This window comes from Diceros bicornis, chromosome 14 (assembly GCF_020826845.1).
Source record: "Diceros bicornis minor isolate mBicDic1 chromosome 14, mDicBic1.mat.cur, whole genome shotgun sequence".
Classification (NCBI taxonomy): domain Eukaryota; kingdom Metazoa; phylum Chordata; class Mammalia; order Perissodactyla; family Rhinocerotidae; genus Diceros; species Diceros bicornis.
Window position 1 is genome coordinate 51,928,987 of NC_080753.1, and position 16,846 is coordinate 51,945,832.

At 41.8% G+C, this 16,846-nt stretch overlaps 1 long non-coding RNA gene across 2 annotated transcripts; it reads left to right on the forward strand.

The window, feature by feature from the left end:
- Window positions 1-2,114: 2,114 nt before the first annotated feature.
- Window positions 2,115-13,597, forward strand: LOC131414130 (uncharacterized). Of its 2 annotated transcripts, none has more exons than XR_009222133.1 (5): window positions 2,115-2,218; window positions 5,209-5,342; window positions 7,563-7,606; window positions 8,356-8,387; window positions 10,766-13,597. It is a non-coding gene; the product is annotated as an uncharacterized LOC131414130 (long non-coding RNA). The 2 variants fall into 2 exon arrangements; XR_009222132.1 differs by having other exon boundaries at window positions 10,822-13,597.
- Window positions 13,598-16,846: the final 3,249 nt, after the last annotated feature.

Sequence of the window (16,846 nt, forward strand, 5' to 3'; positions counted from 1 at the left end):
GGTTTCTCCCATGTATACATGTTAATAAAGCTTTGTTTGATTTTCTCCTGCTATTCAGTCTCATGTCAATTTAATTTGTAGCCCAGCCAGAAAGGACTCAGAGTGGGTAGAGGATAGTCTTCCTCCCCTTCAATAAGTGTATGTGTGTATGTATGTATATGTGTGTGTATGTATGTGTGTATGTGTATGTGGGGGGTTGGCAGTCTATTCTTTCTCCCACCTTTATGATGCTCTTATCCCCAAGCAGGGCTCTCAAGGTGTCTCAGAGAGTTTAGTAAAAAGGCCTTTTGGTTTTTCACTCTTTCTTCTCTCCCTGTGACTCAGGCAGGAGTCCTTGAGAACTAGGTTCCACAGTTATCTGGAGATGGGGACCACGTGGCTTTACCCTAGGATGATGTTCTGACCCTCCCCCAAATAGACTACTTGCAGGGCTGCCCCACAGGCCCACTGGATGAGCTGACTCCTAGGAGGAACACAGCTTAAATTCAGGTTTAAGTTCACTATAGGGGAGGAAAATAATTTTCCTTCTACTCTTCTAGGTTCTGTGGCTGAGACCCCCTGTAATAAAAGACAGATTAACAAGAGAAAAACAAAAATTTTAAAACATGTACACATGAGAGATACCCAGGAAAACTGAGTAAAACTCCCCCAAATGGCCCAAGCCACCGCATTAAATATCATCTTCAAGTAAAGACAAAAGAAAGATGTCGCGGGGAGGCCAGTTAAGGGAGGTGACCAGGAAAAGCACAGTAAACAAGGGCAAGCTTGTTATGCAGATTTCAGTGGGTGCCTTCTCCATTGATAAGAGTTTTTTGTGGTTGTAGAGTCATCCTCCTTTTCCTGGTTAAGTGTGGGAGACACTTACAAATGGAGAATTTCTTTATGCATGTAAATGTCCCTTGCAAAAGGGTAACAGAGATTCTCCTGTGTCTGCAGTTTCTCAAGAATAATCAGCTCAAAATAATCCTTTTGCCAAAGAGGCATATTTTGGGACCATTAAGAAAAAGCCATGACAACTGTTTCTCAACATTCTCTACCAACCCCTAACTCACACATGTCCACGCAAATATCCATTAGCCAGTGGAAAAGACAGTCCTTTTAAGATCAATAAAGCTGGAGTTAGTAAAGACTCCAGGTAAAACTGTGAGGGAGGAAGGGAGGCATACCACCATCTCGGTCAGTCCATCAAGCCCCATTCCCCTCCCATTCTCTCCGCATGGACACAGCTCTGCCTCTAGCTTGCTGTGTTTGTTCTTCAAACTTATGTATAAGAGTTTTGGTTAACTGTGGAAGCTTAAAGACTGCTGTGGACTGAATTGTGTCTCCCTGCCCCGAACCCAACCCAAATTCATATGTCGAAGCCTATAAGGGAGAAAAAACTTTTCTCTATCCTCTTAAGTTCTGAAAAATGGAGGCCTGTGAATTAAACTGACGAAAAACACGGTAACGGGAGAAATAGGTTGTTTATATGTACATGGGAGCCAACCAATGAAGGAGCTGGCTGGTTAAACGGTTAAAGCTTGAGGCTTATATACTTAAACTAGCAGGGGAAAGGGAGGGAGGGAGAAAAAGGCTTTTATGGAAAGAACAAATAGGTTTCTTAGGAAAGACAAATAGGTTTTTAGGAGAACAAACAAGAGATAAGAAAGTTTGTGATAATGTTTGTCTATACAGGTATGAGTGGTCTTTCTGTCTCCTTCAGGGCCATTAAACTCCTGTGGAGAAGGGATTTGGGCTGGGTTTTATTAGTTTTCCCTTCTGGGAGTAGATTCATTCTGAAGAGGGAATTTATGGTGGCTTTATTTTCCAGAAGTTGCTGGTTGTAGTCAGATAAGGGAAGCTCTGAGGAGCCTTCTTTCTGATCTGTTGATTCCCAATTGCCTTCAGCTCAAAATAATCCTTATGTCAAAGTGGTCTATTTTGGGGTGGCGTATTCTGATCCCCTTTAGGCTCTAACCCACAATGTGACTGTATTTGGAGAGAGAGCCTATAAGGAGGTAATTAAGGTTAAAAGAGGTCATAAGGGTGGGGCCCTAATCCAATAGGATTATTGTCCTTATAAAAGGCCAGAGCACAGCCCTCCCCCACAGCGTGCCCACAATAGAGACATCCTGTGAAAGCACAGTGAGATGGCGACTGCCTACAACCTGGAGGGAGAGCTCTCATCAGACACCAACCCTGCTGACACCTTGATCTTGGACTTCCAGCCTCCAAAACTGTGAGAAAACAAATTTCTGTTGTTTAAGGCACCCCGTCTATGGTATTTTGTTATGGCAGCCCAAGCAGACTAAGACAAAGACTACAATAGTCTTCAAGAGCCAAAGAGATAAGTTTAAACGATGGTCAAATTGTAGGGTGGGTGTGCTCTATTGGGGTCATAACCTGGACAGACATATCACAAAATTAGATAATGGAGGAAATCAGGCACTTTACATACTTCTAAGGCCATCCCTGGGGAGGGACCTCAATTTTTGTCGGAATCAAAAGAACTATGTGCTTCTAAAAGATGTGAGTTGCGTTGCTTGAAGTCCTGCTCTCTGCTGGATTTCCTTTCTGCCAGAAATCACCTTAGCCCGATTCAAGGTAGAATGTTACCTGCTGATGAGTCCAAGTCTCGGACTCCAGCCTCGGAGCGTCCTGTTCCTTCTCCTTTTCACCGGGCCGTGTTGGAAGCGAGAGCTGCCAGAGGACCCTAATCAGATGCATGCTATCATCTGGAAATGATTAAAGTCCTAAGGACAGATAGAAGCCATGTTGATAGCATTGATTGGTTCCTTATTCCTGAGTCGGGCCTGCTTCATTGTTTAAGATTCCACTCTAATTTGTTGGGATTTTCTCTTCGGCATTGTAAAAAGCAAACTTATTTTGCTGGATGAGAACAGAACCTTTTAAACCCGGCTTTGAAGTTTGCAGCTTTGTAACGTGTCAGCCATCTGAAAGCCTCTGCTCTCTTGCCAGCTCGAACCAACCCAGAGCCACGATTAGCATATCAAAGAGTGGGGGGTGTCCTGATGGGGGCTTCAGGAGTGGCGCCCGGGCCTTGTATAGGATGTAAGGAGATACGGGGCCTCTCTAACATGCGTCTTGCTGTCGAGGTGGTTCCCCACTTACCTTCAATTCCATTTCCTCTCCTCTTCTGGCTGTGCACTTTTGACAATTAAGAACACATACCACACGCACACACACACATCCCAAGCCTCCCTCTGAAAGACAAAAAGGAGTTAGAAATGAAAAAAAAAGGAAAGAAAAGTAAAGGGAGGCATTTTAAGGGGATGAAACCCTATTTTCTTTTCATCCCTCTCTAAAATCCAAACAACTCCCACGGATAAGTACACTAAGTATTCAATAGTTATTTTAGTGCCTTCATTTTGACTAAATACTGGGTTAAAAAAGAACCTTCAGGAAGGTTTGCAGAAGCAATTCAGAGTAAATTTTACCATTGCCTTGAGGTGCTGATCCAAAATAATCGCCTAACTTAGTAGCCAGACGGGGCCTTGGATTGCCTGGTTACTCTCATCCCAACAAGAGATTCTGACACTGCTGAGGACATGGTCCCTGGGAGAGGATTGGGTCTGTGGCTTGACCAGCAGCAGTAATAAGTCTTTGGGGCCCCCAAATGGGTGACCTTGCATACAAATGGGGAGAGAGGAGAGAAAATTGACAGAAACTAAAAACTCCCAAGTAACACATCATGGAAATAAAAGGCTACAGAAATGACATGAGGGATAAAAGAAAGATCCCTGTAATGAACTGATTTTGAAAGAAAATGATTTGGATGCTTTTCATATTAAAAATATATACAAATTAGGGCCGGCCCTGTGGCATAATGGTTAAGTTCGCACGCCCTGCTTCTGGTGGCCCAGGGTTTGCAGGTTTGGAGCCCGGGCACAGACCTATGCACTGCTTACCAAGCCACGCTGTGGCAGGCGTCCCACATAAAGTGGAGGAAGATGGGCGTGGATGTTAGCCCAAGGCCAATCTTCCTCAGCAAGAAAGAGGAGGATTGGCAACAGGTGTTAGCTCAAGGCTAATCTTCCGCACACCAGCACAAAAAAAAATAGAACAGTTTAAAAAATATATATATATACACAAATGGGCAAAATGGATGAAGGTGGTCAAAACGTACACACTTCCAGTTATAAGATAAATATGTCTTAGGGATATATTGCGCAGCATGGTGACTATAGTTAACAATACTGTATTGTATAATTGAAAGTTGCTACAAGAGTAGATCTTAAAAGTTCTCATCACAAGAAAAAAACTTTTGTAACTGTGTGACGACATATGTTAACTAAACTTATTGTGGCGATCATTTTGTACTATATACATATATTGAATCATGTTGTACATCTAAAACTAATACAATGTTATATATCCATTATATCTCAATAAAAAGAGAAAGAAAAGAAAAAAGAAACAGAGCAAAAAAGTATATGCAAGGTAGATTGATCTTCTTGGGAACTAAATTAAATGACTTCTTTTTAATCCTTGTGTATTTTTAAAATACGTATTCTTTTAAAAAGATATTTTTTAAATATATAAGGAAGAATAAAGTAATTTATTAATTGCTTCCCAAAGCTTCAACTGTTCCTTGAGTTAAAAAAAATGAATCAGGAAGGAAATTCATCAAAATATTAGTAGTAGATATATTTGGGTAGATTATAGATTGTTTTCTTTTGTTTTTCACACTTTTTTGTATTTTCAAATTTTTTTACAACAGACATATATTAATTTTACATAAAAAGTAGCATGTTATTTGTAAATATCATGGACTGTATTTGGAGTTTGGGGAATGGCTGTCCTCCCACTGGTACACAAGTGATAGACACAATAGAATTTAAACTAGAAAGAACTTTGGGGGATTATTTATTTATCCCTCTCAATTTAAAGGTGAGGGAGTTTAGGAACAGGGAGGTTAAATCTAAGGTCACGTAGCTGGGTGATTCCCAAGAGATCAGAGTTGAGAGCAGCGCTGTTCAGTCCAGTAGCCACCAGACTCACGCTGCTGTTGAGCACGTGGCATGTGGCTAGTCTAAACTGAGATGTGCTGTAAGCGTAAAACAGACATTGGATTTTGAAGAATCTTTTTCTCTGTGTATGAAAAAATGGAAAATATCTCAATAATTATATTAATTAAAGGTGGAAATGATGAATTTTGGGTATATTGGGCTAAAATTAATTTAACCTGTTTCTTTTTGTTCATTTTAGTGTGGCTACTAGAAAATTTAAAATTTAAGGTTGATATTATATTCCTATCAGACAACACTGGTGTAGAACACAAGTCTTGCTTCTCAATCCAGTGTTCTCTCTACACGCTACTTTGAAACGGAGAAAGTCAAAAGGTAAGGAAAAATTTATTTCTCCTTTTCTGGAATTAGGTAGTGAGATGTTACTCAAAGTGGCAATATTATTACTGATTTTATAATTTCTTGTTTTGTTGAAGATATATAGTTTGTATCTTCCATAGCTAATGGAGGATTGTTTATTGCATATCTGCACACAGATATTCAGGCCTGAAGTGTTTCCTTGGAGTTATTTTTTGCTGTTATGTATCATTACCACTGTGGGTCAGATTGTCCTTCTTGCCTCCTCCTCAAAGAGACTTAGAACAAAAAAATAAATATGGATTCTAAAATCAAACTTCAAGAATTAAGAGAAGTTAGTTTTAAATAACGGTTTACAACCCTCCATGCAGTTATACAAACATTTCCTAAATCTGTTGACAAATCTGTTGTCTGGTCTAATCTTTTCTCTTGTCACTCTAGTCCCTCTTACCCTCTTGCCATTTAGCACATGAAGGGAATCAAAGTATGCCACCCACAATATGCCACTTTGCCATAAAGATTGAGTTGAAGGCAATTAACTCTCTTCCTTCCCCCTTTCTGTCTAAAAGCAAGGTATAAATGTCCCTTTGTAATGGTAACATAAATTTTCACTGTAAAGGTGTCTTCTTCTCCCACACTTGGAAGAGGACGATGACTTTTAATCACTAAACATGACTCTCATCAACAGAGAAGTCACTAACTTGAGTCTGCATAACAAACCTTACTAAATAACCCTTATCTTCCATTAATTTCCCCTATATATTTCCCTTCCCACAACTGAACACCCCTGGAAACCCCAACCACCTCCCTTCCTTTTTCTAGTTACTTCTCCACAATTTATTGCCCTTTGTTAAAGTGGTATACAAGCCTCCAGGTCTAACTGCTTCTTTGGGGTTTTCATTTCTTTTCTGTGAGACCTCCTGTGTACTTATGAAATAAACTTTTTCTCCTGTTAATCTGTCTTCTATCAATTTAATTTTCAGGCCCTATTCACAGAACCTGAGAGGGTAGAGGAAAGTTTTCCTCTGCTACACACAGTACTAGACATATAAGAACTTTTTTTTTTAATCAGTTGAAAGTATGAGTGATTAAGTGTAAAATATACATTGGAGTTTTTGGAAAAATCAATACAGATGTCCCTTTAAACGTGTGTGTTTAACCCTATTCCCCTAAATTATACTTCTGATAGAAGTTATTTTAGTATATTGAGTTAAATATAATTTAAGGAAGGCAGAAATTTATAGACACAGCCACAGAGAACAGATTGCTGTGCCATCCTCACACCAAGAAGACATGTTCCACATCACACTCCAAAATTCAAGAAGCTAAGAAGTGTGACTCTCTTTCCAGCAAACACCATGTGCTGGGTCCTATGGGGGGATGAGGGGACAAATGAAAATGACCTTGACCATCAAGGAGTCATAATCTAGTTAGGAAATAAGATTGAATCCCAAGCCATGTTGAGAGAGCAGTATCACCCAGTACTGAACCATGTGGGGAAGGCTCCAGGCGCAGGAGCTGTTGGGGAGAGGAGAACTCAAAGACAAGAAGAGAGGAACTTGAAGGAGTGTAAGGAGAAGCTTGGACTTGAGCTAGACTGAAAAGCTGGGGTATTATTTGAATGGAAAAGAGAAGCAGGGAAGGCGTTCCGGGCAGTATGGGCAAAGGCACAGAGGTGGCAACAGACAACTCGTATGAGCCCCAAAAGAAGGTTAATAGAAGGTAAGCATTGTGAAAGCAAGTCCCTGGTCTCTCTTGTTGACTGCCGTACCCCGAGGACCTAGGACAGCACCTGGCACATGCTGTTAGGTGCGTGAATGAATGAATATATTGCTACTTTTTAAAAACTACAGGAGAAACACAGAAGAGATTGTCTCAGGTCCTTTCTCACTGGAGCAAAGAGAGGCAGGGTTTGCTTTTGGGGTCCCAGAGGTCAGCTCTGGGGTATGAGGTGACAGGATCACGTATCAAGTACCTCCTGAGTGGGTGGCAGACTCTGTCCTTAGTAGTGGGCTTGAGGCTTTGAGTTGGATGATGACCTGGCCTGGGTTCAAAGAATTGAAAAAGAAAGATGGAGGTGAGGAAAGTAAGATGGGGCCTGATTCCCCTTTCCTGCCCATATCCATATGTTTTGGATGCTGGCAGTTTCTTTAATGATTTTAATAATTTACAAGCCATTCAAATGAGGTGGAGGAGTGAGAAGGATGTAACATTTATTGAGCATCTACTGTTTTCCAGGCATTTTCACTCATAGCAATTAATTCTCTCAAAGATTAAATGAGGTAAGTATTTTTTTTTATTGTGGTAAAAAACATAACATAAAATTTACCATCTTGACCATTTCTAAATTTGCAGTTCAATAGTGTTAAGTATATTCACATTATTGTGAAACAGATCTCCAGAACTTTTTTTTTTTCCATGAGGAAGATTAGCCCTGAGCTAACATCCGATGCCAATCTTCCTCTTTTTGCTGAGGAAGATTGGCCCTGGGCTACCATCCGTGCCCGTCTTCTTCTACTTTATATGGGACGCCACCAAAGCATGGCTTGACAAGCAGTGCATCGGTCTGTGCCCGGGATCCAAATTTGCAAACACCGGCCGCCGAAGTGGAGTGCGCCAACTTAACTGCTACGCCACCGGGCTGGCCCCGTCTAAAACTTTTTCTTCTTAGAAAACCCTTTCCTCCTCCTGCCAGCTCCTGACAACCACCATCCTACTTTCTGTCTCTATGAATTTGATTACTCTACGTACCTTATATAAGTAGAATCATACAGTATTTTTCTTTTTGTGACTGCCTTATGTCACTTAGCACAATGTCCTCAAGGTTCATCTATGCTGTAGCAGGTGACAAGATTACCTTCCGTTTTAAGGCTGAATGATATCTCATTATATTGATATACCACATTTTGCTTATCCATTTATCCATTGATGGACACTTGGGTTGCTTCCACCTCTTGGCTATTGTGAATAATACTGCTATGAACATGGCTGTGCAAATATCTCTTTGAGACCCTGATTTCAATTCTTTTAGGTGTCTGTCCAGAGGTGGGATTGTTGGATTAGGTAAGCGTTTTTATCTTCCCTTTATGAATGAGGAAACTGAGGCCCAGGGAACTCCTATAACTTGCTCAAGATCACACGGTAGAAGGCTGTAGAGTGAGATCTGACCCTAGACTCTAGCCTATGCCCTTTTCCACCTAATTCTGAGGATCAGCCTTATCTGTATCATTGTAGTACACACCCAGGTTTAACTTGGAAAATTGGGGATTACATTTATGCATACTCTTGGCAGCAGCTGATTTTGTGGTTTACATAACTGGAAATGGGAAAAGGCTTCGAGCTCTGTTTTGTCCGAGGCTCAAGTTGCACAAGCGATTGACAACCATAAATTGGTTGAATTCTTTTCTGGACATCACATTCCAAGATTGTTTTGCATTTGTTGCAGTTTTGTGCTAATTAAATGCTAACAGAAGTCCAGGGTGGATTGTTTTAGAATTAGCTGACCAGAAACCCACTTATAGTTCCTTAACCTTGGGCATGTCAATATACAGAAGCAATTTTAACCTGAGCTATTTAACTATGAAGTTGTAATTTATGCCAATTATCACATTGCCAAATTGTTTTAAATCCATATTAAGATTTTAAATGGAATTTGGTAAGTCTAATTTTGTAGTGGTTCTGAGATTAAGATGTGTGGAGAGAAAAGAAATGATTTCTTTGTTCCTTTTCTAACCCTTATTGTCCCCTTATTCTTTATCAGTTGACACTTGGGATTTGTGTGGCGTGGATGTGGCGGCACTATGTGTGTGTAGAAGGAGAAGAGTTAGTAAGAGGAAGAGGAGGGAGGAAGAGCAGGGAAGGTGAAGGAGATCTGTAGAATGGTCTTACATCTAGACAAGATCTTAGGGACCATCTATGTCTTCACTGCATCAAGAAGAATGTGAAGATGCAGAGACGTTGGGTGGCTAGTCCTGCCATGTGGTGGGCGAGTGCTGGAACACTGCTGGAACTCCTGCAGGTCCCCTCACTCTCATTCCAGGGCTCTCAACTTCCATATACCTGTTGTACCTGCTCAAAAGTTATTTTGGGGCCTGGGTAGGAAAGGAAGGGCACAGTGCTGCTAGGTCCTGCCAGGAGAATTTGTCAAGTGTGGGCTGGGCAGGGTGTAGGGGAACCATGAGGGAGATGCAGTATACCAGGGTAGATACCTGTGGGGAGCCATTATGGCCCCTAGGGTGGAAAGAGTGAGGCAAGAGAGTGGGTTACTGGAACCTGGAGAGAGACAGCTCTAGGGAGAGGGATGCTGGATAGGAGCTAAGAATTTCAGTGAGGGGCTCAGCCAGCTCTCAGTGGCCCACTAGAATGGAGACTCTGACTGTTATGGACTGAATTGTGCCCCCTCCAAATTCATACGTTGAAGCCCTAAGCCCCCAGTGTGACTGTATTTGGAGACAGGGTCTATAAGGAGGTAATCAAGGTTAAATGAGGTCACAGGAGTGGGGGCCCGATCTGATGGGATTAGTGTCCTTATAAGAAGATACACCAGAGGGCTGGGTCTTTCTCTCTTTACCAAGAAGAGAGAAGGTGGCCATCTGCAAGCAGGAAGAGAGCTCTCACCAGCAACTGAATAGGCCGGCATCTTGATCTCAGACTTCTAGTCTTCAGAAATGTGAGAAATAAATTTTTGTTGTTTAAGCCACCCAGCCTGTGGCATTTGTTATGGCGGCTAGAGCTGACTAAGACAGACTCCCTCTCTCCGTCATCTGCTGGTGTTATGCACTGGCTAAGCCCAACCAGAAGCCGGGGACAAGAGAGCCATTTGATGTAGTCCTTACAGTTCAGCCTTTTGGGTGGAGAAGGGAAGATCTAGAGGGGCAAAAGATGCATATCCAGCACAAAGGTTGAGAATTGCAGTTCAAACCTCCTAGAGACAAGGAGAAAAATCTAGATATGTAGCCTTCCATAGCTCTCCAGGCCCTGATTGAGTGTCTGAGGTATTTTGTCCATGGCTACTTTGTTTTCATAAGAGCAGTCCCCTGGATTTTGGTCTTCCTGCACAGAGCTCGGAACTGGTCATGGTCTCTTTCAGTGATTTCATGATCAGGCTGACTCCGGTGATTAAGTGGTGGCCTATGTCAATTACCACAATTTCTGGGAAGACAGGATGGGCCACATTGCAATCTGGCCACTTTTTCTGTACAATTATAGGCCTTAATTTTAATGAAACTATTTGGGTTTCATTCTAATCAGTACAATGAAATGTGGTGGATACAGTAGAATTTCATTTTGGTTGGGCATTGAAACCATACATGAGACTTTGGTTGCTCTTGGCTTTCATATGAAGTCATGGGAGAATGTGGTTTCAAATGGAAAAACTGTGCTTCCCTGGTATTCTGTTGAGAAATATAGCTCTTACATGCATGACCATTATTTAATTGCAGGTGCGGAATATCTTCTATATTATCACTGCTGACTTATGTCTTCCTTTTCGCATTAGTCACACAATCCAGGAAATTGAGAAGGATCCTGCTGTGAAGAAGACCCTGCTTAGCAAGAAATCTTCATGCATAGAGACAAGTATTTCTATGGAGGAGGATACACGGCTAGTTGTGTGGTCTGAGCACATTACTGGCCTCCTGAGAAGTCTTTTCTGAAGTCTGGTGTGGGAGGAGAGTTGATTTTCACCATTAAATACCGGTCTTTGCAGTTTCATTAACTTATGTAGCAGATCAATTATATAATTATAATTACTAATTACTCAGCAATCTTAGAACGTTGGATTATTAGAGAGTCTACCTTACTTTACCTTCTGCCACTTCTGTGATTTTATATCATTGTGTTGGGGCTAAATACAAGTGAATGGACAAATGCTATGTCTTTCTTTCTTAACCGGTAAACTAAAGCATATGTGGGCTCTGAGAGGTGTGTGTTTCTGCAGTCAGATTGCCTGGGCTTGAGTCCTCGCTCTCCATTCCATTTGCCTAGCTTTTGGACCTTAGACAAGCTACTCTCTAAGCCTTAATTCTCTTATTTGTAAGAATGAGGAAAGGGGGGCCGGCCCCGTGGCGTGGCGGTTGGGTGTGCGCACTCTGCTGCTGGCGGCCTGGGTTCCGATCGCGGGTGTGCACCAACACACTGCTTGTCAGGCCACGCTGTGGCGGCCTCCCATGTGAAGTGGAGGAGGATGGGCATGGATGTTGGCTCAGGGCCGGTCTTCCTCAGCAAAAAGAGGAGGATTGGCATGGATGTTAGCTCAGGGCTGTCCTTCCTCAGACACAAAAACACACCAAATAAATAAATACATAAATTTAAAAAAGAATGAGGAAAGGTATATCAGTTAGGATTAGGTTCAAAAGTATAAACCAAAAGATTCCAAATAATAGTGACTTAGTCACAGATGAGTTTATTTTTCTCTTGTATAAAATAAGTCTGGTGGTAGATAGGCATGGGCTGGGATGGCAGCTCCATGATTTTACCAGACACCCAGATTTCTATTATCTTCATCCTCTGCCATCTTTAGTTTGTGGTTTCCATCTGTAAATTACAAGATGGCAGTTGGTGCTCCAGCCATCTCATCCAAATTTAAGGCAGCAGGAGAAATAGGAAATAACAAAGGGGCACATACCTTCAATCTGTTCCCCTTCCTTTCTGCAAGCCTCACTCAACTTCTGTTTTTTATCTCGTTGGTCACGGCTAATTGCGAGGTAAGCTGGTAAATTAGTGCTTTGGTTGAGGGCATTGAAGTTTCACATAAAATAGGGGCTCTCTTCTAAGGAAGAAAGCAAGGATGGATCTTGGCAGGCAACTTTCAAATTCTGCCGTAAGAGATGGAGACAGACACGCTTTCATCACGTTGAGATGATAAATCCACATAAAAGTGTTTAGCAAAATGGCTGGCACATGCGAAGCACTCATTTCACACAGTGTGTAATTATTTTCTAATTATAAAGCTACGAGACTTTTATAAAAGTAATCAAATTAAACAGAACAACATTTATAGGCTTTTGCCTTCAAAAGTAGTCATCTTGGAAGGCAGCATATCATTTCCGTTAATTTTGTATTACTACTGTCAGAAATACGTTCAGAGCCACTTTACTGTTTATATAAGAACAACAGCTTTGTTGGCTATATCTCGCCACCATCAGCTTCATCATCTATTGTAGTCGATCAAATTAGCTTTGAATGACACTCAAAGGATGGTGATTGTTGATTGGTAAGAATATGTTTAAAACGTTCAGCAGGCTGAATAGGGAATTCTGGTTCAGTTATCTCCTATTTCCAGAAGCTAGACTTTCATACTTCCCACACTAATGGGAGACATTTATATGAATATAACTGAGGAAAGTATATATAAAACATATTTGCACTCACCATGAAGATTAGAACAGTCTAAAGTAGCTAATATGCTTTGTATTAACCTTTGGTAAGGTATTCATGATAATTTATGCTTATAGATGAAACTGGGTAGTGATCCACTAGAATTTTACAGATATTGCTGTTTCTTTATTGAAGACAGGTGAAAGTTTATTTAAGAAAAATAGTTTTTTTTTTTTTTAAACTTTCAAGTAGGTCTGGTAAATATTTCTGGGAGACTAAAACTTTATGAACATACAAGACTCATTTACAAAAATAAGAGACTCGTTTACATACTAAATCATGCAATGATTTTCATAAAGTGAGCCCATTTTATACACTTCATTTAAGACTAAAAACTTGTCATGATGTGAGTTCTGGTCATTTATTGGTCAACTTGAGGGGATATGTTATATTACAACGTCTCCCCTGTTATATTGTCTACTCTGACTTCATTAAGTGTAAGATCCAGAGGGAACCTCAGTTATCACTTGGTCGAACTTTTAATTTTATAGATGAGGAAACTGAGACCCAGAATTTGAATGATTTGCCCAAGGTCTCATAGCTAACGTACGACAGAGCAGTTATCAGAACTCAGTTCATCTGGGTCCTAATATCCGGCTTCTTTCATGACACTGGATTCCTTCTTACTCACCTCGGGGTTAACATTGCTCTGTAAAGTTGTCCCCACTGGGGCACGGGAGATGGAACACTGGGTCTCAGTGCTGTAAATCCTTGCCTCTTAAGTGTAGTGAGACAATGACCACTACTTCTCCATCAGTATCTGTTCTTCTCTTCCTTCTACAACTCTCCAGTATTTGCAGGACATTTAGCTACCCAACCAGACTACATTTCTTAGCCCCCCTTGCAGCTTGGTATGGCCAAGTGACCGCTCTGGCCAATGGGGTGTGAGTGACAGTGAGTGGGTACAACTTCTGTGTTGTGCCCTGTTCCCCATCCCCTTCTTGCTGGTTGGGAATGGTGAGACTGGAGCAGACACTTTGGACTCGAAAGATGGAAAGCCACATATTGAGGATAGCTGAGCTGCCCTGCTACCTTTGGATCCTCTACCTCTGGACTATCATATGTGACAAAAATAAAGTTCTGTCTTTGTTTATGCCACTGTGTTTTAGGGTCCTCTTGTTACAGAAGCTGTGACTGTACCCTAACTAATACACTTGCTGTCAATCAAATAGTCCTGTATTATAGTGGGAAGTAAACTCTCCCATCTTAAAGTCCAAGTAGCAATTCACCAAGGTCAGCCTTTTGGGCTCAGATCTTATTTTATTTATTTATTTATTTTGTGAGGAAGATCAGCCCTGAGCTAACATCCATGCCAATCCTCCTCTTTTTTGCTGAGGAAGACTGGCCCTGAGCTAACATCTATTGCCAATCCTCCTCCTTTTTTTCCCTTTTTCTTCCCAAAGCCCCAGTAGGTAGTTGTGTGTCATAGTTGCACATCCTTCTTAGTTGCTGTATGTGGGACGCGGCCTCAGCATGGCCAGACAAGTGGTGCATCGGTGGGTGCCCGGGGTTCCGAACCCGGGCCGCCAGTAGCAGAGCGTGTGCACTTAACCGCTAAGCCATGGGGCCGGCCCTTGGACTCAGATTTTAAACTTACACCCTTGTTTTATATCAATTTAAGGACATTCTTGCTACAAGGCAAAGTGGTTTACTAGGAGAAGCATTGACTGGAGAGTCTGGTCCAGGGTTCTATCATTAGCTTGCTACTCACTTCCAGAGTGCCTCCATGGCTGTTTGCTTCCTTAGTTATAGAATGGAGATTATATTGTTCATTTATCTCCCAGGGTATTATGAGTAATACTTCATAAAAAGTGGTTGTAAAGCATTTGGCAAACGCAAGCCTTCTGCCTATAATACTGAACGAATACAGTAGCTTTCTTGGCACCCTGAGTCTCTAATGATTTATAAATAGGCCTTTTTACTGAGGGGGCTTGACTTGGCATGATCTACCTGAGCTGATGAACTCTCTCTGTCTTAATCTTCAGAACTCAGTGGAAAGATGATCCTTTCCCTTACATCCTTGCTTAACAGCACCTTGATGAAGAAGGCATCTGAGCTATGGAGGTGAGAACTGGAGGCCCCCGGTTGACACTTCTATTCTTTTTCCAGAAGTGGTATTTGTATCCATGTTCTGGTGATGGCTTGAGCCTAGAAATGTTTTTTTTGTGAGGAAGATCAGCCCTGAGCTAACATCTGCCAATCCTCCTCTTTTTACTGAGGAAGACTGGCCCTGGGCTAACATCCATGCCCATCTTTCTCCACTTTATATGGGACGCCGCCACAGCATGGCTTGACAAGAGGTGCATCAGTGCGCACCCAGGATCTGAACCGGCGAACCCCGGGCCGCCACAGCAGAGCACGCGCACTTAACCCCTTGCGCCACGGGGCCAGCTCTAGAGCCTAGAAATGTTAAATCAAGGAGACTTGCTTCTGAAACCCTTCTCATGTGACCAACATCATGTTTGCAAAAAAACAACAGCAAGTTACAATCAGCTTTAGGCATTATAATAAAAGCCTTGTGACTAGTATAATTTTGGTGTTAAGTCTGTGTCACATACATATAAGAGCTCATTGTGGTGGCTGAACCTAGCTCCCAATGTTTTGCCTTGGAGACCATTACTTAAGTAGATGACTCCTGCCCCTTTCATTTCAGCACTTCCAGACGTTTGCCAGAAAGTGCTTGCTTGTGCCAGGCAGTCTTTAACATTTCCCTCTGGGCAGCCTCAGCTCTTTAGTTATGTTGCTTTGGACCATTAATCCTTCTTTTATCCTAACCATCTCTATAAGGGATAGATCTGGAACACTTTCAAGACCAGACCCCTTTCTCTAAGGAGCATAAATCTGTAGAGTGTAGTAATAGTATGTGAGAACACAGTCCAAGCACATTTTTAAAGTAAAGCATGAAAACTGGGGTCAGGACAATGAGAGAATAGCATTGTCACCATAATGGTTCCGCACGAAAATGATTGGTTGGTATCAAAACCCACTGACCATGTTGGCATTCAAATGGAATAAATTTGGATGAACTTGCAGGGCAATTATCTTTTAACGTGATATACTGTGGTCATCACTGCATCACCAGTTTTAGATGCTCTTTGAGATGGAGATGGAAGGAAGATAAGGGAGATAGGGAGGAAGGAAGGAAGGGAAGTAATTATGTGGGGTAGGAGATGGGAAAGAGAGGAAGGGCTTGGAATTCACATCTGCTATATGCTGTGAATGTTGTATCATTTAATTCTCATAAATATTATGTCATTTAATTCTCCCTACAGCCCTATGTGGAAGATATTATCCCAGATGTACAAAGGAGGAAGGCAGGATTCAGAGAGGCTAAGTAACATTCAGTTAAAAAGTGTTGGAAGACAATCTGACTTTACATTTACCTGACTCCCAGTCCTTACTCTTGCCATGATACCATATTGCCTTTTTGGTGAATGGAAGAATGTGGCAGAGGAAGGAAAAGAATCCAGACAGCAAAGCCCGTATCTCAACCAGTTTAAACAGATGCTGACAGAAAAATATCACTGGGAACACAGTCAACACAGACTGAAAAAGAAGAGAGAATGAGGTGCTACCTTGCAACATCCCTGAAGAGAACCAGATGGAAGAATAAAATAGTATGGCAAGAATGCTTGAGTTAGAGAAAGGAGTCAAGCTTGTAGAGCATGTGATGTCAGCTTGGAAAATGCAGGAGGACCTTAGCTGAATACTTAGATCCACAAAGTACCGAGATTTATGCTTATTGCAAAACCACTAATGCTCTAATAGGATGAGACCCTCCAGAACCTTGGGAGAAGGTGACTATACTTTGCATTTGGGAGGGATGTGAATCTTTGGGGGCCAAAGGACTGAACCCTAAGATGGCCCTCCAAGATTCCACCCTTGGTGTACACACACCATCTCGCACTTACTGGATACACTTAATCTAGGCACTCCTGTGAAGGAATTTTGCAGATATAACTAAGGCCCCAAATCAGTTGACCTTAAGAGAGAAAGGTTTTCAGAGGGGCCCGACCTAATTGCATACGCCCTTTCAAAGCAGAGGGTTTTCGCTGGCTGGTTGTAGAAGAGGAAGTCAGAGAGACTTGCTCTGGCGGGCTTGGAAGAAACAACATCTGTGTTGTGAACTATGGGGGCCAATGCTG